This window comes from Mus musculus, chromosome X, assembly GCF_000001635.26.
Source record: "Mus musculus strain C57BL/6J chromosome X, GRCm38.p6 C57BL/6J".
Classification (NCBI taxonomy): Eukaryota; Metazoa; Chordata; class Mammalia; order Rodentia; family Muridae; genus Mus; species Mus musculus.
The window spans coordinates 92575010-92600001 of record NC_000086.7 but is presented as its reverse complement, the minus strand read 5'-3'; the positions used below and the strand labels follow the sequence as shown (position 1 = coordinate 92600001).

Genomic DNA, 24992 nt, shown 5'->3' with positions numbered 1-24992 from the left:
AAGTCTTGTGTAATTTGTCACTGCTGCTGTCTGAAATTGTAAAAGTTCATATGAATGTGGGAAACATATTGCAGAAAAATTAAGAGTAAGGATTATCAGTTGCATGAAACATTCATTTGCATATATGATGAAAGTAAAATAGAATTTAAGAAAGTGCTTGAAATTTAACATATTTTAAAAATCAATATGTTGTATGTAATTTCTTATTTATGATTTTGAACTATAAATATAGGAATTCACAAATAAAATTGGCAATGTGTCTAGGAGGCTAGCTGTGACCTTGTTAACATTTTTTTTTTTTTAGTAAATATGCACACGATTGAGACAGACACCAGGATGCCAACTGATTAAGGTCCCATGAGAAATTATTGTCTAGGCACTGGAATGCTCAGTGTTTTCATAAGCTTCCTCATCTGTGATCCATTCAGCACATAAAGTTTGCCTTGATGGATAAGAAAGAGAATGCCATGAAAATTCCCAGCTAAATTAAGATGAACAAATCTTATTTGAGAAGTTGCTTTGCTACTAGAACCAGGATATTTTAAGTTCCTTGGTAAGCACTTTATTTGTCCCCTTGTTTGGTGTTTCCTGTTTATGTGCCATTACTTTATGATTCATTATGAGTTTCTGTAATACCCACTTTCCCCTTGTATCTCTCAGGACCATAGTTTCTTATGTTGTTTTTGTACACTGATATTTCTGATTTCCGTGGGGTCAATGGTTCTCAATGCTGGATGCACATTCAACTCACCTTCTAAATTTATCCTTTTAATCAGTTATATTAAAAAGCCTTGTTGTTGGATCTTAAATGATGGCAAGGTTAAAGACCTTCCGAGGCAATTACAGTATATATGTACAGTGTACAGTATATTTTAAGTTCCCCAGTAAGCACTCTCTTTGTCAGAGTTGTGTGTGCCCATTTTTGATATTTCTTGTTTATGTATCATTATCTTATGATTCATTATGAGTTTCTGTAATACCCACTTTCCCCTTGTATCTTTCCAGACCCTAGTCCTGGCTTAGAAACACTGGATGTGAGCATCGGAGAACATTGTTTATTTATGTTTTTAATTTGTTTTCCTCCTGTCTAGGATGACTAAATTACATGTCTAGAAAGTACCTTTCTGTGTTTACTTTCAGTTTTTCTGTATTTTGAGTCATTTGGAGACATCTTTGCATAGCCTCAAAGTTTATTTTAAAAAGAAGAATATGTTGCACATTAAAATGATTTTGTTGTGTCAGGTTAGTTTTTTTTTTTTAATTGTTTATTCTCAGGATTGGAGTGTGCAATGTTGTTCAACCTTGACTTCATTTTGATATCATCTGGGGAAGTTTTTAAAACCACTTGTGGTATGGAGGAACTGTCTAGAGAAAATCTGTTAAAAGTAATCTGGTGTACTAGGATTAAAAAAGCTTTCCACATAGTGCTATAATCGAGTATTTGCAGATAGCACACACACATTCTTAAGTTATGTAAATAATATGTTAGGTAAATGATATGCTAATCTATCTTTGCACTAAGAAAGTCAGTTAAGCACAGTTCTTCATGAGAATTGCTTAGAATAATGGAGCCTTGAAAAATAATGATGCCGGTGCATTATGATCTAACAATTATGATACCATTAGTCTGGGAAGCAGGCCTGGTGATTCTGATTTGTAGTAAAGTTGGGGGCTACAGTTTATCCTGATCTACAAATTACTTCTCTTCCATATCAGCAGTTGGTGTCAAAGTAAGGATATTTGTAGGAAGAGCCTGTATATGAAACTGAGCCTTCAAGGCCTTAATGTACTAATAGTATATAATAGTATATTTTCCCTTCATCACCTTATTTATTACCAAATAAAAGTTTCATGTTGTGAAAATTGGTTATGGTATAGGACCCTACACTTCATTATTTTGAGTTACTGTCCAAATTGCTATTATTGTATTTGCTACTATTGAATTGGGGCTTTATTTGGTCTTCTGTTTGAATGTGAGTTTCTGGTGGGAAGGCCAATATCCTTAAAATTTTTAAAGTATTGACCACACATCTTTCCAGAGTTCAGGTGGATGACAGTGATCATTCCAGAGTTCAATGATACTTACATACGTGACTGCCTATTAAATTCTCTATGAGGCAGATTTTCAGAAACCTAACAGATATTCAGGGTACAGGTGGACACGGCTTTTTAAAAAAAACCTCTCTTTGGAGAAAAGAAAAATGCGATGACATTGGTGTTTAGCAGACTTCCTGGAGACTATGCTTTTTACTTCAAAAGGGTATCTTTTGAAAGGAAAACTCGTGTATTTAACTGGTGACAATAAAGTGGAGGAGAAAGTATTGATTTTTTTTTCAGCAAACATGTGGTTCATTTTTATTACAGTTCAACAAAATCGCCAGTATCCTTTATAAAGAAAGCATTTTAATAAAGTTGACATCCTTGGTAGAGAAACAGCAAGGCTTTCATTTGCAAGCTGTTGCCACTGGGGGTCACCATTACAATTGCTAAGCATTGCCTGTGGCTCCAGAGCAACTGCTGCAGCAACTTGGATAAAATGAGGAAGATGGGCGGAGGACTGATGCCTTTTAAGTAGCTTCTTTTCCTTAGTGTCGCAGAGAGGCATTTTCAGATATTAAGATAAATATTTGTGTTTTGTGGGTAGGATACTCAAGTGTGATAAAAAAAAAAGAAAGTCAATAAATTGCTTGTCTGTGTAGTAGATAAAATGATTCTTCATGGTTATAGCTCATCTCAGAGCTCTGTGCTGTCCTTCAGAGAGGGTGATCAATATATACTTTTCTGCCCTTCTACATTTTTCAAACATTTAACTAGAATTGGTCTGCAACATGTTTTCAAATAACGCAACCTTGTTTGCTTTATGAGTACCAACCCCTACTGTCTTATGTTATTAGTCAATACATTGTTTCTGTCTATAAAAATCCCTTCAGCTGTTCACTTCATACATATTAAACCATTGCCATTACATCAGGGAAAAAATAAAGAAGGAAACCAAAGCCAGAGTCTCCTAAAGTGTGAGTCATCACAGAACAAAACAATGCTTTTGGATGAGGTGCTCTTACATATAAATTTTGCAATACAGATGGTCAGGGTAAGATGCCCAGACAGGAGAAGGGTAAAATGACAGCAGATGACACTCACTCCTGGCTGTGTCCTCAGGAGGCTATCTAACTATGCAATAGACTTCACTTATGTTAGATTTTGCCCAAGTAAACTTTCCCATTTTATGCAACTCTCCTGACCTTCATTGTTTGCTCAGTACATTTAATCAACATCTCTACAAGATTCCCATGATAAGAATCATGGGCAAAACAATATATAACACAGAAACATTGCCCTCAAAGCCAGCTCCTGAAGTTAAGATTCACACATACAGGTCCTGCAACTCGGAAGCATTCTCACACTCCACCATTGTCTTAAAATTCCTAATAATTTTGAAGTAAGGGCCCGGCAATTTTCCTTTTCTTTTAGGGTTCAAAAGTACACACCTGAGCTTTACTGCCCTGAAGGGATTCACATTTTAAGGTGGGAGACAAAGGTATTATAATCAGTAGTTATTAAGCTAAGATTTGAAGTTTGGTCTGTTAGGTTTTTGAAGAAAATACTATGGAGAGGGTATTATTTTGGTTGAGGAGAAGCAGGGAGAATTTAGAAAGTTTTTGTTCATGATTCACATATTATTGAGTACTTACTATGTGCAAAGCACTGTGCTAAATGACTCAGGGGATTAAAAAATGAATTATCTGTGAATCTTGCCATTCATCTCAAGTTAGCTCAGTATATGAAAAGCATACAAAGGGTTTTGTATGATTAAGTACTCTATAGAGCTGTAATGGGACATCTGTGGGGATGCTATATTTTTCTTGTTTTCCAAACTTCTTTTTCTAATCTATCTCATGTAGGTTTGTGGAACCATTTTTTTTAACACATCCCTTTGAAAATACCCCTATCCACTATCTCTTGAAACAAATTCTGGAGCCCTTAGTATATCATTAAAGATACACTATAGTATGCATCTAACTTTCTTTGTATTTGTGTGTGTTTACATTGTAGTATCATTAAATATTAATTTTGATATTAGACAATTCAGTTTTCTTTTCTTTTTCTGAACTGGATACTTTTATTTTGTTCACATATCAAAACCAGAAGCCTCTTTATTCACATCTTTACACGGTAGACTGACCACACAAAGGGCTAGCCTGAGGTCCATGACAGTGCTATTATTCTGCTGAGGAACAGCATTGTACTCACAGTTCACAACAGTTACCTTGTTCCAGAAACCAATTCATTAATTTGCTTAATCACCATTCAATACACATTTTACAGAAAGAATCAATGACAGAAGGGATCCTCACCCACTTATGTCTTACTGTGATGGTAAGGATTTATGAAAGATCTACATCCTATGTAAGTTTTCTACGCTGAAAGTTTTCTATTCTGCAATTCTCCTGCTTAAGGAAAAAATAAGGATGCTGGAGAAGTTTTAGATGTTGGTAATAATCCATACAAAGTATATGTCCAAGAGACCCTCCTGATCAGAGCCTGGTAGAGGTTCTACCTATTGTGCACTGTGTCATAGTATTTTATTAGGTAAAAAAGAAGGATCACCTTGAACAGTAGCTAATCAAATGAGTTACTGTGTTTGCTTTGTTCTTTTAGGACATCTCATACCCTTTTTCTGCTTGAAAACAGGAGAATTCAAGAAACACAAGTCCGTGAAAGGGTCTCCTCTTCTTAGCTTTGAAGTGAGTGTTGGCTCTTTATAGCTTTTGATGGTGCTACACCTGCGTTTAGTCAGAGACACTGCTGGGCCATCTTCATGCCGTTTTGGAGGCGGAGAAAGCTTCCTGATTTTCACTCTAGGACGCTGCAGGATATTGGTGACATCCTTTAGGCTACAATGAGGTGACTCTTGAGTCTCAGGTGGGATATCAGTAGGAGCTGTAGATGGCAGCACCTCCTTCATCTCTTTTTCATCTGGGTACCGAAGTCTTCTTTTAGACAGGGGCCTGGTAACTGCTCTGTCTGACTCTGTGTAGTCTTGCAAGCACTTGTAAGGAGGCAGGTAGAGGTCATCAGACTCATCCTCAGAGGTAATGCATTCAAGGGCACTCACTTCTGAGTTGCTGCTGTTGGTTTCTTTGTTGCAGGCATTGTTCATTTTTTGTTGGAAAGGGGTGTGGTGGGCCGTCCCTTTTAGATTAAAATCATAAGCATCACAGGAACCAATACCTCCATCCAGTGTGGTAGGGGGTAAACCCTGCTTATCTTTGCCTTTGTTCCCCTTACTCCTCAATGAAGATTTTGATTTGCATCTCTGGTTGGTTCTTCTTTGCTCTGCTCTTCTTTTTTGTGCACGTTTATGCTTGCTTTCTATTTGTTCAGGTTTAGATGATAAAATAACTTCTGTTTCAGTAATCTTTGCTGGGTTAATCAGTTTAGAACATAAGTTAATTTGGTCTTTGTTCCACAGACAAACATTTTGTTTTACATTTTCAAGTCTACGGTTAGGGTTACTTTTCTACATCTACTTATTTTAACTTGCAGAGACTGTGCCACTCTTGGACTGGCTTTACAATCCTCCAAGTTCATGGAGTGGCTTATATTACTAAAATCTTTCCTTAAGTGGTGACGGATAGATACAGTTCTGGGTAAGACTTCATCAGTAGACTCAACTTTACCTGAATCAAAATCGCAACCTCATGTTTCTGGAGTAACAGCAGGACTTGGTTCTGTGTTTTGGTAGGGACAATCAGTTTCTTCAACAGCATTTGCTGTAAGGTCTTCACTGACAAGTCCTTGGTCATATTGTCAGTGCTGGAGACCACTTCTGAGGGACGTTCTTTCCAGTTCTGAGTAGTTTCTTCACTTTGTCAGGCAGTTAGCTTCTCTTTCAATGCATACAGCTGACACATAAGGTAGTAGCATTCTTTTCTCAGTTGCAGGATGATATATCCTGTGCTTCTCTCACTTTGGATTTTTCATTTTCCAAAGCCAAAACTAACAACCTGTTGTTATCTTGGTAATATTTCAGTAGTGTAGAAGTGTTAGTGGGTACTTGGCTCGGTGCAACAATAAAGGACTTGCATTTCCCAATCCCCACCAAGTTTTTACTCCTTTTTTCTTTTATTCGCTTCTTAATGTCTTCGAGGGTATCTTGAAAGGATCTTTTCTGACACCTTTCCTTAGCCATCTTTGTCTTTCAAAAAAAGCAATAATTTTGATTTTCAGCTTAGAAATATTAAGTCAGGTGTTGTAGAAATTCATCTCAGCCACTCAGGTCCAGATGAGCTGATGCAGCCTCCCACTCTGCCGTGACAATTCAGTTTTCAAACCTGAGCTTTTGTATCTATACTAAGAAAAAATTAAATTGATCTTGTAGGTTTTTTGTGATGTTTAAAATGATATTATATACCATAGGGAACTATTTTAAAATTTAAAATGTATGTAACATTACTGGAGAATCTTGCTGGGATGTAGATTCCAATACAACAAGTGTATGGTACAACCCAAGACTCTTTTGTAATAAAATAGCTCTTAATATATGAATGTTTAAAATCAAGTTTAAGGAAAATATACCATTTACCAATTAAACATTTCTCATAAACTTATGTGTCAGAAAGAAAATAGTTTAAGACAATCACTAATGAGTATAGAATTCTGCTTTGTTTGAAGGGTTTCACATAAACAATGTTTGCCTCTTCTTATATCCTCCCCTATGTACACATCCTTTCTTATAAGACAAAGAGAGGATACTAGTGAAAAATAAAGTTGGGATGGATAATAACATTTGTGTGGAAAATACTTCAGGAATCTTTTCTTCCTTGGATAGATTATATGTAGCTAGAGGGTTTGCTCATGTTCTCTTTTCATAGGAAGATATTCTAAGCTGCATTATCATACCTGTTAACTTGTGGTTTGAAAATCAAGAAATCAGATCATTGTTATAATGAACTCAGTTCAGTCTAATTTATAAATATGTCTGGGACTCCTGTAGCATAGCATTGCAAAGCTATATGTGAAACAGATGTGCATAGTCTGCTAAGGGAGAAGGATATGACAAATAAACTCATTCTTGTGGTGCAAGAGGTACAAAAGTTACAGAGATAATAGATGGAGAGTAGGTAGGTTATAGGCCGAAGTGGAAAAGGGCAGCTGGTCAAGGAATGTTGTTATAATGGAGGCTCCGTTTCTTATTTGTAAAGCTGAAGTTAAGGCTTTGTTTCTGCGGTTTAACATTGAAGCCTAGGAGACTTGGAAAACTAGAATTCTTTCATCTATAATGGATAATTCTCTTCTCTCTGAAGTTTTTGAGGAAACTATGTGCCTGAGAACACAGCATGGTGAACATTAAAGGACCACCCTTTTATCCATTGAATAAATGTTTACTACCCAAACTCTGGCCTCCATAAGTGATGCAGGGGCAAATGTCTCTCCTTTCTTTACCAATCTTCAGATCTTTAGATTTATGTCTGAATAGATCATGTATTTCCTCAGACTGCTGTTACTATGGTGAAATACCTGAGAAAAATCTATTTGGAAGAGGGGAATAATTTATTTTTGCCTCTTGGTTTAGAGGATTCTATACATGATTCAATTGTATCACCTTTAGGCTTGCTAAGTCAGAATATTATGGTGAGGAGCACATAATACTAAAAAAATACTGTCATTCTGGTTCCTAAGGGATCCAACCTCTTTTTGCTTCTGTATCCCATATATGCATGATATATAGACATACACTCAGAAAATAGACAGATACATGGGGACACACACACACATACACTATTTTTAAGTACAAAAGGGCTTGGGAGGAGTGAAGAATAAGAACTGCCATAAATCAGAAATATGGAGTTGTAGGCAAGTCAAACAAGAAATGAGGAAAGATTTTGCCAGCCCTTAGTTATAGCTCTCCTATTCATTTTGAGTAGTGAACTTGGCGTTTAATTTCTCTTATTTAGTAGATAAAACAGTACTGGGAAAAGGGGCATATGGACAACTCAACATTTTTTTAAAGATTTATTTAATTATTTCATGTATATGTGTAAAGTGTAGCTGTACAGATGGTTGTGAGCCATCATGTGGTTGCTGGGAATTGAACTCAGGACTTCTGCTCACTCCAGCCCTGCTTGCTCTAGCCCAAAGACTTATTTATTGTTATATGTAAGTATACTGTAGTTGTCTTCAGACCCACCAGAAGAGGACATCAGATCTCATTACAGATGGTTGTGAGCCACCATGTGGTTGCTGGGATTTGAATTCATGACCTTAGGAAGAGTAGTCAGTTTTCTTAACTGCTGAACCATCTCCAGCCCACAACTCAACATTTATAATTATTGGTCATTCCCATTTTACGAACCATGCCATGAATTAATTTTATGTCAAAAAAGGACATGCAGTAACAGCTGGGTCAGTTTATCTGTTATCTTGACCCATATGTTTGCATTCCTCTTCTGATGCAAGCAACAAGGGCTGAACCATACTTATGTCATTTAAAGCCATATGATTAATATATTTTTTAAGATAGAAATAATAAAGGGGTATCAACACTGAATTTGAAGTGGTTTTAACACAAATAAATACCATAAGTTCAAATACATTTTTATTTTCCTTCATATACATACCCAGTGTAGGATGATGGAGGGGGAGCTGTATTCCATACAGCTTTTAAGGGATCCAAGATGTTGGCCATTCTGCCGCATGAACTTATATCATATAGGACAGGTTTCAGTGAAAAGTAAAGAGAAAAAAAATCATGACACATATTATTCTTAACTGTGTACACACTAGCCAGAGCCAATTATTTGTTACCACTCAGCTAGAAGGAAGGCTATTAAGTGTTGGTATAAAAATGTAAACTCATATCTGTTTCAATTAAAAATTCTTTGCCATGCATACATCAAGCCTCCTGCCATATGTTTCCCTAGGGAAAGAAAGCATCTCTCAAATCAACATTAAAGTGTCAGAAAAATTCTAGGGCTAGAGCGTCAAACAAAGTCAAATTGAAGAGATCAAATGGAAGGAGTTGTTCTAAGAATTAAGGACAACAAGGTAAGCCATGAGAAGAAATAAGTCGGATAGTTTTGAGGCAGAAAAAATGTAATCAATATAGATGTCAAAGCATCAAGGCTAGAGTAAACAAGGAATTGGAGACATGAAGCAGCAATCAATATAGAGCAAGCAAAGGTGATTTGTAGTTGTGGTAGATGAAAGGCAGTTTAAGACCTAGCCAGGGACATATCCTGCTTAACACTGACAGCAGGCCTCTATTCTTACTTTTGTATCCTTTCAGTGTGCCAATTGTAAAACCCATGCTAGGAAGCCAGTTTCCTATCAAGACAACTGTTTAAAAATCCATCAGTGGCTCCAAGTGCCTTCACCAGTTGATCCAGGTCCATCTGTTTGCTGCATGCTAGCTTTGTGACTGCCAGATAGTATTTGCAAATCAAGTGTGGTACATTTTTCATATCTCTATACCCCTATTCTTCAAGAGACATTTTCTAGACTGTGTTTTTATCATTTCTCCATCAATCTAAAAATCATCTCAATATTGTTAAAGCAACAGGTACCAGAGAAAATGGTCTGAACAAACAAAAGATGCCTTTGTTTCCATGGAAACTTGGGCCTATTTCTATCATTGTGCTTATCACATGACCTTTTAACTACTGGTTTTCTTGCAGTTAAGAAATTTGTCTCTTCATATAGCACAGAGTTTGGCCCATAGAACTTTCTGTTTTACTATTTGTTGAATTAACATTGTATGTTCATATGCCATTTGATGATATGTAGCCTTAGACAACAAGGTTCATGTGTTATTCTGAGTGGGAACACTAAAGTCAGCCTATACAAACATAAAATGCACTTTATTTAGCACAAGGCAATGTTGTATATGAGTCAGAGATTTGAATTGTTTTTTTTTTCTTTGAAAATAAGAGCATTTGTATTAATAATTTGCAATTTCTTTAAATTATTTTCTTTGTGCATCTACCTATTGTCCACAAAACTTGATATATTTTCTGGATTTTAATTTAAAAGAAAATATGATGCAATAGAAAAACTTTTCAATCCATGTTTGGTTAGGAAAGTGATACACTTCAAATATTTTAACTGATACAAGTTAATAAAAAAAAAAACTTGTGGAACACTGTCTTCTGAACATAGCAGCCATTATCATCTTAATCAGATCAGCAGTTATTACCTAAAAGAAACTTTCATAATTTTAACTACTTACAGTCTCTCATATATGGGAAAGGTGATGAAGACCATTAGATGCTAACCTGAGATTTTAGCTTCTGTGTTATCATCTCAGTATATGTAATTCTGACTCTGATGTATGTGGTTTTGGTTGCTGCTAGACTCTATAAAGAATGGAAGATTAACTGTCAGGGGAGAGAACTTCTTCTACGCAGTTATAAGAAGGTTCTGATACCCCCTGGGTGAGATGTTTTGGTGAGGCAACTGTCCTAAGATAGACTTGAGTGAGGTCATTAATTTGGTCTGTTGTTGGTATTCAATCTGGGGTAAATGGGTGTTTTTGTCTTCCCAGCAAAAGTTAACACATACTCAGGAATTGGAGAATCAAAAATGCAAAGTAGTGATAGTTACTGTATGAAACTGTTAGGTCTTCTGGGACTGCAAGAACAAAGGAATTAAGAGAGGAATTAAGGGTTAAGAGAATGAATAACACGCATAAAAAGAATCTTGGGGAACTAGGACTTAGATGGGTGGAGATAGGGTGCCAAAAATGTGGTGTGGGCATCTGCTGGGTTAAAATGAGGTTGGTTCTGGGTATTTTGAAAAAGAAACAAACTACAAATTAGAATTAAATGCTGATTCTGGGGTAGAGTCGTTTTAGAATGATGAACAATTGAAAACAAGCATAAGAAGCAAGCACGCTCTCCCTTTTTTCTCCTCCAGTTTTATATTCTCCATCATGTAAACCCTCATGGCATGGCATAAAAGGCATGAAGGTGAACTACAATGAGATGCACACAGTTGTAGTACTACTAATAACCAGTAATAGAATAGAAACATACTACCTTAAGACAGCTGTTCTGATATTTTAAATTTCTATGTCGATTTTCCTTACATAGTTTCAGTATTATTCTTTGTTTATCTGATACTACATACTTATTTTCGTTTTCTCTATATATTAATAGTCATCATATTAATGGTTAGCTAATTGTTTTGGTCCTACAAAATTTATTAAATTGTTCTTTTAAAGTTAGGTGTTTATGTTTTCTAATTTATGGCTAGTATAGATAACATTTTAACAACTTTGTAGATATAACATTTTCCTTCTGTTTAATATTCCTCAGAGCAGAATTATTTTTTAAAAAATGAGCATTTTTATGTGTTGTTTTATTGCAGTAGATGAGTCCACCTGTTTAACAAGTAAATAGTGATTTTAAAGCACTCCGGTGAAATCACAGGAAAAATAAAGGCACCTATTTGGAGGCAGTGACAAAATACATTATGAGATGGAGGGCATTTAAAATTTGACCTTTAAAACCTACAGTTTTTTCTTGAAGCAGAAAATATGGCCTCAGCATAAACCTGTCATAGTTCTTCACTTGGTCTTATGCTTTCCAGTTAACTGATTCCATAAGATGGTAGTTCTCTAGGTACGATCCCTGGGCCAGCAGCATTGGCATGAAAGTCAATTCTCGACCTGTATTTCACGTCTACTGAGTTAGGAATCCTGAGGGAGGGGCTCCAGGGATTTGAGATTTCAGAGTGACTCTGCTCCATACTGAATTTAGTCACCAGCAAATGTTATGCATATTCTGAAGGAATATGTGAGTATTAGCTCCACTTTGCACTTGAATCATATTGAAAATCCTTTTGATCTTGTATTAGGAAATAAAATGAAAAGGGAAAAATCTAATCACAGGGTTATTTTAACATTAAAATACTTTTTTATCCTCAGCTTGAACTTTGTATGTGTCAGAAAAATATTTTTTAAAGCAAAACTATGGAGACCACTATATGGATTCAGTTTTACCTTGTGTTTTTTGGATAGAATATTTTATTTTGAGTTGTTTATAATGGTGCCTCTAGCACTAAGGCAAAGATCTTAAATTATATTGAGAAGAAAACTCAGAGGTTTGTAAATATTGTCTGGACCTTTAAAATATGTCTTCATCTGTATGGGATATAAATATTTCCAGCACTTTTATATTCATTGTATTAATACTTCTAATCATGAAAAACAAATGTCTGATGCCAGTCAGATAAGCCAAAAGGAGAATATTTTAGATTATATTTTCCTAAGTGTGGGTTGGAATCCAAAAATTATTATTAGGGCAGGAATTAAAAAATTATTGGACTTAAGAACTCTTTCCAGTTTCGGTATGTATTTTTCTACTTATTTCTTCTATATAATTAGGAACATGACATTCCAAAACACTCAGACTCAAATAATCACAATAGTGATGTAAGATAAACAACTGGTTCTTGATGAATATTTAGTAGGTTTTAGTTATTGTGATGAATCATGGTGAATGCTTTAAAGTGAAATTTATATGATCAGACAGATTTGAAATATGAGAAGACAGACAGAAATTGGTAGTTTACTCAAAGTCTTAGATTATTTCAAAATATCAAGAGGAGGATCCAAACTTAGGGAGACCAATTGTGGACTCTAGGTTATAAAGCATATGCAATACGGGTCTTATAGTAAAGAGAGGCCAACATGTCCATTTATAAAGAATTAGAGATTTCTGACTGAACTGTGTAATTAAAATCTACAAAGAGATTTATTTGTTTTTCAATAGAGAGTACAATATCAGGCCACCAAATCCAACATGGATATATAACACTGTGTTGATAGCCCCTTCATTATATACTTCTTTGTCTCAATTTTAGTTTCTCTGCATTTTGACCAATTATAGAGAAGCCATAACTGCTATTTCTGTAAAATAATTTAATTTCTAGCTATACTCTATTTTTTATTTATTCATTTATTTTATATTTTGAGACAGTTTCTCTCTACTCAGTCCTAGCTGTCCTGGCACTTATTATGTAGACCAAACTAACCCCAAACTCAGAGATACCTACCTGCTTCTTCCTCCAAAGTGCTGAGATTAAAGGCGTGTTCCACCCTGCCTAGCTCTAACTATATTCCCAATACTTATCCTTATATCAACATATAAGTTCTCATCTCCTCATCAAAGAAGCTTCCTTTTGCAACAGATGGAGACTACTACAGAGATCCACACTTGCTCCTATTGGATTTTTATGTGTTAAGGTTTTATTTACATTGCCAGTTCATCTATACACATTTGGGCACCCTTAAAGACATTTTAGATAAAAAAAAAGAATACTATAGGCTTCCGTTTCTTCTTTTATCTTATCTAACTTTCTCTGAGTAAAATCATTTTGAGGAGTGCAAGATGGTGTTTTTAAATGTGATATAAGATATAAAATATGAAGAAAAATACTTGTAGAAATAGATATAAGAGGAATGAAAGTCCAGTCAAAATTGTTCTTTTTGTTCTCGTCAGTTGAAGAAGGTTTTGTTTGAAAATTGATTTCTTTGGAAATATATAACAGAAGCTAAAATGTAAATTAAAGATGTGATTTTAAGGAACTATTAGACCTGTTATCTTGCATTCTGCCCACGTATGTACAGTGTGTCGAATTAACCATGCTACATGTCTCTCTCCTTTGTCCAGCCCTTCTTTCTCTGCTATCTGCTGCTCTCATCTGCCCTTTTTGTTTCCTTGCTCTCTGTAGAGATGAAAGCTGCTATTAGCCTCTGAAGCTTGTTGGCTCTTTTTCCACACTATCTCTCTTTCTCTATTTAATTTTTTTTTGCTTGGCAATGGTGGCTCACACCATTAATCTCAACACTCGGGAGATTGTTGATCAGAGACGGACAGACTTTTTTTTTTAATGAACATATTTTTATTTTTAAAATTTTTTATTATTTTCTTCATTTACATTTCAAATGATAGCCCCTTTCCTAGTTTCCTCTCCGAAAGTCCCCTATACCCTCCCTCCCTACCCTGCTCCCCAACCCACCTACTCCTGCTCCCTGGCCCCTGCATTCCCCTGCACTGGGGTATATAATCTTCACAAGACCAAGGGCCACTCCTCACATTGATGGCCGACCAGGCCATCCTCTGCTACATTTTCACAGGGCCCCCAATGAAGGAGCTAGAGAAAGTACCCAAGGAGCTGAAGGGGTCTGCAACCCTATAGGAGGAATAGCAATATGAACTATCCAGTATCCCCAGAGCTTGTGTCTCTAGTTGCATATGTAACAGAAACAGGCAGGTTTCTTTCCTTTCCTTTCCTTTTCTTTTCTTTTCTTTTCTTTTCTTTTCTTTTCTTTTCTTTTCTTTTCTTTTCTTTATTTACATTCCAGCTATTTCCCTCTTGTGGTTCCATCCCCCACAGTTTCACCCCATTTCCTCTCCCTTTATCCCCAAGAGAGTGCTTCCCCCATATCTTCCTTCTCTGGGTCTTCAAGTGAGGATTAGGCATATCTTCTCCCACTGAGGTCAGACCAGGCAGTCCTCTGGTATACATGTGCTGGAGGCCTCGGACCAGCCCTTGCATGCTACCTGGTTGGTGGCAGATTTCTATGAGTTGGAGGCTGGCCTGGTCTTTAGAGTGAGTTCCAGGACAGCTAAGGTTACACAGAGAAACCCTGTCTCAAAATTCTCACCTCAAATTATTTTTTCATATAATTTATTTTGATCATATTCTTTTCATTCCTCCCAAATCCTATTCACATCCCTACCCACCAACTTAATACTGTCTCCGTCTCTGTCTCTGTCTCTGTATGTGTGTATAAGAAAAATGGAAATTAAAACAAACAATCCAACAAGACAAAACCAAAATGAAACAAACAAACAAATAAAATCACACAAAACATGGAGTCTGTTTTGGGCCAATTGCTATATTGCACAGGGCGTGCCCTGGAGTGTGGTTGATTACCCAGTATCACTCCATTGGAGAAAATTGATTTTTCCTTTCTCAGCAGGTGTTAATTGCAAATAGCTTCTTGGTTAGGGGTAAGACTTTGTGTCCACTTCCCCTTCTCAGTATTGGGACTTTGTGGGGTTTAAACCTGTGCAGGTCTTGTGCATGCTTTCAGTCTCTATGAGCTTCTATTCCACACTGTCTCTTTAAAATTGCTGTTTTAATGCTAACTCAGAGAGCACAGTGACTTTCAGCATATGGTTCTTAGTTAATGCCTCAGAAGTCTAAGGAGTGATACATTTGCTCTTAATTTGTCAAAGGCAGTAGGACTTAGTCGTTAAAATGTGATAAACAAAGAGGAATCCCAATATAACATTGCTGTTAATAAGAGGGCATGATTGATTGCATTCTGCCTTTCCCTCACAGATGCAGTCTGACATTCCATTGTGTGGGCGATGCAGACAGACCTAATGCATGTGTAACTGTAGACAAGATGAGCTCTGCTCTTCACTATTGTCTGTGGGCTCTTAAACATTGCAGCAGTAATTCCCCTTTTGTGCTGGCTGTTCTTTAGACAGTTTTATGAACCTCAGCACTTTTACTGTCAAGAGGGTAAAGAGTTCCTGAAGACTGAGGGGAAAAGGTCCTGAAACTTCCACCTTGCTTTTTGTCCTTGAAGGTGCTTTTGTGACATGATGATGAAAAAAAAAAAAAAAAAAGAAAGAAAAGAAAAAAGAAAAGAGTGAGCCAGCAAAATTCTGCATACCATAATAATGACAAATAGTGTCTGGCTTTTGTGATTACAACTGAAGCCATTCAGGCATATCACAAGCTTTCAGAAAGTCAATAGTTTAAAAAATGTATTGATTGTTACCAAGACCCTTAGAGAATGGCTTGGAATTTTCTAGCTGATCAAAGGTGGCATTGTGAGAAAAACAACTTTTTGAGACAGAAAATAAAAACAAGCGATGTTAAAATTGTTCACATAAATTTAATGCTTTCATTTGGAAAGGAAGAGAAAAGCAATCACAATTTGCATATGTACTGACAACTACCATGCAAGTATTCTCCCACTCCTCAAATTAATTTATTTACCATTTAGAATGCATCTATAAAGTGTTATGAGAATAGCAAAATTTCAAATTTGAGATGGAATACAATTCACTAATGATTTTTCATTCTAAACACATTTCAAAGAAAATAAAGAATTCTGAAGGTCAATACTGAGATTGTAGCTCTTGGGGATATTAGTGATGTCATATGGGAAGTTTAACCTCTTTAAATTTCTTCTCTGCAAGTTGGGAATGTTATCTGCTATGGTGTTCAGTGAGAACTTAATAAAAAAGTTATAGTCATTTATTTTCCCTAAGCATCGGAATCTTTAGCAGCCTTATGCTTGCTGTTCACATACAGCCCTTCTGACATCTAACTTAAGAACATACCCACTAGTTTCTGTATTTCTGGAGTGCTAGGATTGGGTTCTCAATGGGAAGCATAGAGATGGACTACCTGTTTCGGAGGGTTTCTTGGGAAAGAGTGATATAGTCACTGCAAGCAATAGAAACACCTGTTTGGTTTTTTGTTTTTTTTTTTGTTTGTTTGTTTGTTTTTTTGTTTTTTTGTTTTTTTGTTTTGAGTTTTGTATTAAAATATTTTATTTGTTTTTCACTGTCCTTTTTTGGTGTGGATTTTTTTAATTAGGTATTTTCTTCATTTACATTTCCAATGCTATCCCAAAAGTCCCCCATAGCCCCCCCTCCTCCCCTACCCACCCTCTTCTTGGCCCTGGCGTTCTTCTGTTTGCAAGACCAAGGGGCCTCTCTTCCCAAAGAATGTCTGTGCCTGTCCTTTCCACTTTGTGTTTCTACTTTGGTTTCTATCTCAGGCCCAGTTCTTGCTTTCACTAAATCGCTACCTGGTTAAAGAGTTCCACGTGTTCACTGCTGTGTACTCACAGGAGCTTAGCAACATGCCACTTAGGATTACAGTAAGCTTCTATGCTGTATAAATTGTACATGTAGTAGAAACTCCCACTGTAATAATTGCTCTTCACCAATATCCCTGCAAAATATTATCCCTAAAAGAAGTACAAGAGAGGAGTTAGTTTATCAAGCATGTCCAAGTGTTTGTGTTCTGGATTTTCTCTGACATATTGGCAAATCTGAGAGATTAACTCGTTTAGGTCCCCTGAGTTCTAAATTATACACATAGAAAATAGAAGTTTTTACCCTTTCAAAATTTGAGTAATAATAAATAATCAAATATATTGCAAATGAAAACACTATTATATAAAATAAAACAAGAGGCTTAAGCTCTAATTTGAGGCTTACTGATTATTTATGTATTTCACCCAGGCACAAAAAGATCATAAATTCATTGCTTTTACTACTGCATAATGTGAAACTTATACAGACTCTTCATTCTGCCTTTATGGCTTTCTACAATTAATCGCCATAGAATTAAATGGAGTGATCGACAAATGTTTTACTTATATACATGTAGGTTGCTGAAATTAACATTCTTTGATAATGGAGTTATCTGCCTGATGTTTCTTATTGAGTGTCTTTTTTATTTTCCTTTTTTTTTTGTAATTGGCAAAGCAAGTATTTATTAAATGTAGGTTTCTAGGGAAGTTCTCTAACCTGTCTTTTGTCAAGTAGGACAGAAATAGAGAAGGATAGACTCTAAAGAGATTTGTTTTAGCAAGAACATGTTTCTGCTATAGACAGTGGGAAATACTGCCTTCATTTGGGAGAGGGCTCCGGAGGCCTTAGGAAGGACACAAGGAGGCTATAGTTTATTGAGCTCTGATGTGTTTAAGGCACTGAACATTCTCATTCATATAGGTCACATTGTGTAATTATTTTCTCAACTGGCATATTCTTTCCCTTTAAGCAAGCTGCACACAAAACCAAATTACAATCCTAGAATTCTGTACTAGCATGGAATCTGAATGAAATACTTGTTTATGTAATATGAAAATTTAATATTTGTGAAAACTTTCATCCTGCATATATATGCCAGTACACATATGCCAGTACACATAGAGAGGTTTTATTCTCTGGTCTAATCCACCTTAGTCCTGAGTAGATCTCAGACAGGTAAAACATTTTTCAGAGTTTCTCTTTTCTATGTTCTGTATCTTATGATTCCTATTCAGATGGACATTGGCCTCAGAGATTGATGCATTAAAGTTTTATTTTCAGGCTCCAGGACTGTAGCTCAGGTAGGATTCTGCTGAGCTAGGTTCAATTTGACTGAGCCAGATTAGACATCATACTTCTGGGCAGGTTTGGGTCTGTTTCATATGTCTTTTAGAGGCAAGGTTTGAGAGGAAATGGCTACTTGGGGCTACTCTTCTAATAGCAGATGACAAGAACACAAGGGGCAAGCTCGAGTAGGTGATGTTTCTTAAGGCTTTGGTTTTGAGCTGTCACGCTGTAATTTCCTCCACATCAACATCTATCTAGCTACAAGGCCAAGCATTGATAAAATGCAGAAGTATACTCTTCTCAATGGGAAATTTAAAGCGAAAACTACACAGATGGAAACTCTCTGAAGAAAAAAATAGGGTTTAGAGAAGATTTGGGAACAACCATCTAATCTTTTGGAGTAACTCTGAAGTTGTGTATTCTAATTCATTCTATGTTGATTCAGTAGATTAATTCTCAGAGTACCAATTCTCTAGAGTCTTGGGAGTGACAAAGGAGTATCACATCTCAATTTTGTTTTCTGTTCTCAAGGGCAGAGGAGGAGCATACCTGAATCTTCCTGCTTATACTTTGATCCAAACTGACTCTTAACCATGTCATCAAGTCCATTAATAGTGTAAAGAATTGTGCAAGAAATCACAAACCTGGGGAATGCCTTGCTTGGCCTGATGTAAGAGCAGGTAACAAACTCTATTAAATCACACCCCTTTCCTCATCCTGGTAAATAGGCCTCATCTATCTTTGCCAAAACTAATTTGCAGGCCTTCCCAAGGGCATTGTAGCTATCTTCTTTACTGGTTGCTCCTCAGAACTAAATTGCTCATATATTTTAATAAATATAGTGATTATTATTTTCATTTAAAAAATGTGAAATATATCACATTGATAGGAAAACTACAGGAACTATACAATATGGATATTAAACAATATACTTTTGTATGATGAATGGAAATTATTCGCATAAACATCAAATAAACTTAATCAATTGCATTTACGTATTCATGTAAACACATACATATATATGTAGCAATAATAATTAAAGTAAAGGGGTTATCAACTTGCAGTGAGTGTATGGGAACAGTTGGAAGGAGCGAGAAAAGTGATATAGTTCTATTTCCATTAAATATATTGTTTGTCAACATTATTAGAACCAAGTGAAAACTTAAACTTAACTTGTCAGAGTTTTGAGGATACATCAAAACAGTCTCAGAAAGAACCTCATTGCTGTGTTTTACATATATTTAAATTTCTATTTCATTAAATTTGTATCCTCAAACACACACACACACACACACACACAAACACACACACAGAGAGAGAGAGAGAGATCAAGGGTAATTACACATATAGATCAAGGGTGCTAAACTATAGTCTATAGTCATGAAGATAGCACCTCTTTAATCATTTTTGTAGATAAATATTTGACTTTTCCCTGTTTGGAATTATTATGAATAATTCATGCATGAGCATTTTGACACATTTCGACATATTTCTGGGGCTGTTGTATTTTTTCTTAAGAGTTTTTCTAAAACATATAACAATCTGAGCCAAAAGATATGAACAATCATTACCCATCTCTGTGTAAAAGACCTCATTAACACAGTAACTTGAAACAGTGACCATTTTATTTACTTATAAATTCTATGGGTAAGAAATCTGGGCTGGTTTCAGCTAAGCAGTTCATTTGTTGGTCTCTTTTGGGCTCATTCATATTATTGACATCATCTGACAGCTCTTCTAGCATGAGATGGTCCAAGCTTGCTTTATTTGTGTATCTGGCACTCAATGCTGGCTGTCAATTAGATGTTTCTCCTCTGTTGTGTTCTATGCTTTAAAGGCTAGCTTGGTTTCTTAGCAACTTTGTGGCAGCAATGTGACAGTGTAAAAGCTACAAGGACTCTTGAGGCCTATACTTCATATCCCCATACCATAATACTTACCTAATCTTAATTGTCAAGGCATGTCATAAACTCAACATAGAATAAAGAAAAAAGATGATAGGGGCATAAAGGCCATACTAGAAAATAGATGTCCCTACAGGATTGGGGAGAATATATTTGTCACAAGACAAATTAGTAACTTTATTAGATGTGGTTTGAATGAAGTATATTCCCTATAGGCTCACAAATTTGAATATTTGGTCCACAGTTGGTAGTGATGTTTGGGGATATTATGGAACCTTTAGGAGGTAGAGGAGAAAGCATGACTGGGGATAGGTTTTGAGACTTTATACCCTTTCCCACTTCCAGTTTGCTCTCTGCCTCTTACACCTGAATAAAGTGTGATCATCCAGCTTTCTGCTCCAGCCACCTGCTGCCATGCCTCTACCACCATTATGCTCTCTGTCTCTGTCTGTGTTTGTCTCTCTGTCTGTCTGTCTGTCTCCCCCTCCTCTTTCTCTCTGTCTCTCTCTGTCTGTCTCTCTCTGTCTGTCTCTCTCTGTCTGTCTCTCTCTCTCTCTCTCTCTCTCTCTCTCTCACACACACACACACACACACACACACACACACACACCATAAACCAAAATAATCTGTTTCTTCAGTCAGTTGCTTTTGGTCATGGACTTTTATCAGAGCAATAGAAAAGTAACTAATGCACTAGGTGATGATGAATAACTCTTCAATGTCATTTTTCTTTAAAGTTTATCTACTCATTATTGATGAGTTATGTTTTCATGCTCCTTTTCAATACAGAACCTTGAAGTTGGCTCAAGATAACCAAAGACCATGTCCTCAGCATAAAGATTTATTTGTCCCCTAGGGGCAGAGGGCAGGGAGAAGGGACAAAGACAGGAGTTAGAGGAAGAGGAAAAAGAGAAAGGGAATGAAGGAAAGGGGAGAAAAGAAAGGGACAAGGGAGATCAGTAAGGGGCATTTGTCCCTAACTGGGACAAAGGACTGTCTCTGGATAGAGAGGAGACAGATGTGGTCCATAGGAAAATGGCTGTTTATAAAAGTAAAAGGGAAAACCGTGTTAGGATGAGGTGTTTCATTTTAATTGGGCATGTTAATTAGGTGAGCCAAAGGGAGATTTTGGTTGCTAGACTTCAATACTTTGGTAGCTGAACCTTGGTAGTCAGGGTCAGGAGGAAGAAGTGGCCAAATAAGGAAATAGACCTTGGTAGCTAGCTTTAAAAATGTTATCTAACAGTTTGTTTGTTTGTTTGTTTGTTTGTTTTTAACAAAGTAGAGGGAATTAGAGAAGGACAAGGCCTGCCAGAGCTATGATGCCAAAAGTCCTTTCACTTTTCTTTCCCAATCTCGATAACATTAAATTTTTTTTTAAGTTGCATAATAGTTTATTCATGTAAGACTTGGCTTCTAGTCCTTGTCTCTTTTAATTGCATTATAGGTGTCCAACCTACAACTCTTTTTTTTTTCATTTTTTATTAGGTATTTAGCTCATTTACATTTCCAATGCTTTACCAAAAGTCCCCATACCCACCCACCCCCACTCCCCTACCTACCCACTCCCCGTTTTTGGCCCTGGCGTTCCCCTGTACTGGGGCATATAAAGTTGGCGTGTCCAATGGGCCTCTCTTTCCAGTGATGGCTGACTAGGCCATCTTTTGATACATATGCAGTTAGAGTCAAGAGCTCCGGGGTACTGGTTAGTTCATAATGTTGTTCCACCTATAGGGTTGCAGATCCCTTTAGCTCCTTGGGTACTTTCTCTAGCTCCTCCTTTGGGAGCCCTGTGATCCATCCATTAGCTGACTGTGAGCATCCACTTCTGTGTTTGCTAGGCCCCGGCATAGTCTCACAAGAGACATCTACATCTGGGTCCTTTCGATAAAATCTTGCTAGTGTATGCAATGGTGTCAGCGTTTGGATGCTGATTATGGGATGGATCCCTGGATATGGCAGTCTCTACATGGTCCATCCTTTCATCTCAGCTCCAAACTTTGTCTTTGTAACTCCTTCCATGGGTGTTTTGTTCCCAATTCTATGGAGGGGCATAGTGACCACACTTCAGTCTTCATTCTTCTTGAGTTTCATGTGTTTAGCAAATTGTATCTTATATCTTGGGTATCCTAGGTTTGGGGCTAATATCCACTTATCAGTGAGTACATATTGTGTGAGTTACTTTGTGAATGTGTTACCTCACTCAGGATGATGCCCTCCAGGTCCATCCATTTGGCTAGGAATTTCATAAATTCATTCTTTTTAATAGCTGAGTAGTACTCCATTGTGTAGATGTACCACATTTTCTGTATCCATTCCTCTGTTGAGGGGCATCTGGGTTCTTTCCAGCTTCTGGCTATTATAAATAAGGCTGCTATGAACATAGTGGAGCATGTGTCCTTCTTACCCATTGGGGCATCTTCTGGATATATGCCCAGGAGAGGTATTGCTGGATCCTCCGGTAGTACGATGTCCAATTTTCTGAGGAACCGCCAGACTGATTTCCAGAGTGGTTGTACAAGCCTGCAATCCCACCAACAATGGAGGAGTGTTCCTTTTTCTCCACATCCACGCCAGCATCTGCTGTCACCTGAATTTTTGATCTTAGCCATTCTGACTGGTGTGAGGTGGAATCTCAGGGTTGTTTTTATTTGCATTTCCCTGATGATTAAGGATGTTGAACATTTTTTCAGGTGCTTCTCTGCCATTCGGTATTCCTCAGGTGAGAATTCTTTGTTCAGTTCTGAGCCCCATTTTTTAATGGGGTTATTCGATTTTCTGAAGTCCACCTTCTTGAGTTCTTTATATATGTTGGATATTAGTCCCCTATCTGATTTAGGATAGGTAAAGATCCTTTCCCAATCTGTTGGTGGTCTTTTTGTCTTATTGACGGTGTCTTTTGCCTTGCAGAAACTTTGGAGTTTCATTAGGTCCCATTTGTCAATTCTCGATCTTATAGCACAAGCCATTGCTGTTCTGTTCAGGAATTTTTCCCCTGTGCCCATATCTTCAAGGCTTTTCCCCACTTTCTCCTCTATAAGTTTCAGTGTCTCTGGTTTTATGTGAAGTTCCTTGATCCACTTAGATTTGACCTTAGTACAAGGAGATAAGTATGGATCGATTCACATTCTTCTACACGACAACAACCAGTTGTGCCAGCACCAATTGTTGAAAATGCTGTATTTCTTCCACTGGATGGTTTTAGCTCCCTTGTCGAAGATCAAGTGACCATAGGTGTGTGGGTTCATTTCTGGGTCTTCAATTCTATTCCATTGGTCTACTTGTCTGTCTCTATACCAGTACCATGCAGTTTTTATCACAATTGCTCTGTAGTAAAGCTTTAGGTCTGGCATGGTGATTCCACCAGAAGTTCTTTTATCCTTGAGAAGACTTTTTGCTATCCTAGGTTTTTTGTTATTCCAGACGAATTTGCAAATTGCTCCTTCCAATTCGTTGAAGAATTGAGTTGGAATTTTGATGGGGATTGCATTGAATCTGTAGATTGCTTTTGGCAAGATAGCCATTTTTACAATGTTGATCCTGCCAATCCATGAGCATGGGAGATCTTTCCATTTTCTGAGATCTTCTTTAATTTCTTTCTTCAGAGATTTGAAGTTTTTATCATACAGATCTTTCACTTCCTTAGTTAGAGTCACGCCAAGATATTTTATATTATTTGTGACTATTGAGAAGGGTGTTGTTTCCCTAATTTCTTTCTCAGCCTGTTTATTCTTTTTATAGAGAAAGGCCATTGACTTGTTTGAGTTTATTTTATATCCAGCTACTTCACCGAAGCTGTTTTTCAGGTTTAGGAGTTCTCTGGTAGAATTTTTAGGGTCACTTATATATACTGTCATATCATCTGCAAAAAGTGATATTTTGACTTCCTCTTTTCCAATTTGTATCCCCTTGATCTCCTTTTGTTGTCGAATTGCTCTGGCTAATACTTCAAGTACTATGTTGAAAAGGTAGGGAGAAAGTGGGCAGCCTTGTCTAGTCCCTGATTTTAGTGGGATTGCTTCCAGCTTCTCTCCATTTACTTTGATGTTGGCTACTAGTTTGCTGTATATTGTTTTTATCATGTTTAGGTATGGGCCTTGAATTCCTGATCTTTCCAAAACTTTCATCATGAATGGGTGTTGGATCTTGTCAAAATGCTTTTTCTACATCTACCGAAATGATCATGTGGTTTTTGTCTTTGAGTTTGTTTATATAATGGATTACATTGATGGATTTTCGTATATTAAACCATCCCTGCATCCCTGGAATAAAACCTACTTGGTCAGGATGGATGATTGCTTTAATGTGTTCTTGGATTCGGTTAGCGAGAATTTTATTGAGGATTTTTGCATCGATATTCATAAGAGAAATTGGTCTGAAGTTCTCTATCTTTGTTGGGTCTTTCTGTGGTTTAGGTATCAGAGTAATAGTGGCTTTATAAAATGAGTTGCGTAGAGTACCTTCTACTTCTATTTTGTGAAATAGTTTGTGCAGAACTGGAATTAGATCTTTTTTGAAGGTCTGATAGAACTCTGCACTAAACCCATCTGGTCCTGGGCTTTTTTTGGTTGGGAGACTATTAATAACTGCTTCTATTTCTTTAGGTGATATGGGACTGTTTAGATGGTCAACTTGATTCTGATTCAACTTTGGTACCTGGTATCTGTCCAGAAATTTGTCCATTTCGTCCAGGTTTTCCAGTTTTGTTGAGTATAGCCTTTTGTAGAAGGATCTGATGGTGTTTTGGATTTCTTCAGGATCTGTTGTCATGTCTCCCTTTTCAGTTCTGATTTTGTTAATTAGGATTTTGTCTCTGTGCCCTCTAGTGAGTCTAGCTAAGGGTTTATCTATCTTGTTGATTTTCTCAAAGAACCAACTCCTCCTTTGGTTAATTCTTTGAATAGTTCTTCTTGTTTCCACTTGGTTGATTTCACCCCTGAGTTTGATT

General features: G+C 36.7%; 1 protein-coding gene and 1 pseudogene across 1 annotated transcript in view; one reads left to right on the top strand and one right to left on the bottom strand.

Moving 5' to 3' along the window:
- Positions 1 to 429: 429 nt before the first annotated feature.
- Mageb18 (melanoma antigen family B, 18) overlaps positions 430 to 24992 on the top strand; it is a 480694-nt gene continuing 456131 nt past the window's right edge. Inside the window, exon 1 of the mRNA NM_173783.3 lies at positions 430 to 553. The gene's annotated coding sequence lies outside the window, so the exon portion shown is untranslated. The remainder of the gene's footprint in view (positions 554 to 24992) is intronic.
- Positions 4437 to 6315, bottom strand: Gm6982 (predicted gene 6982; annotated as a pseudogene).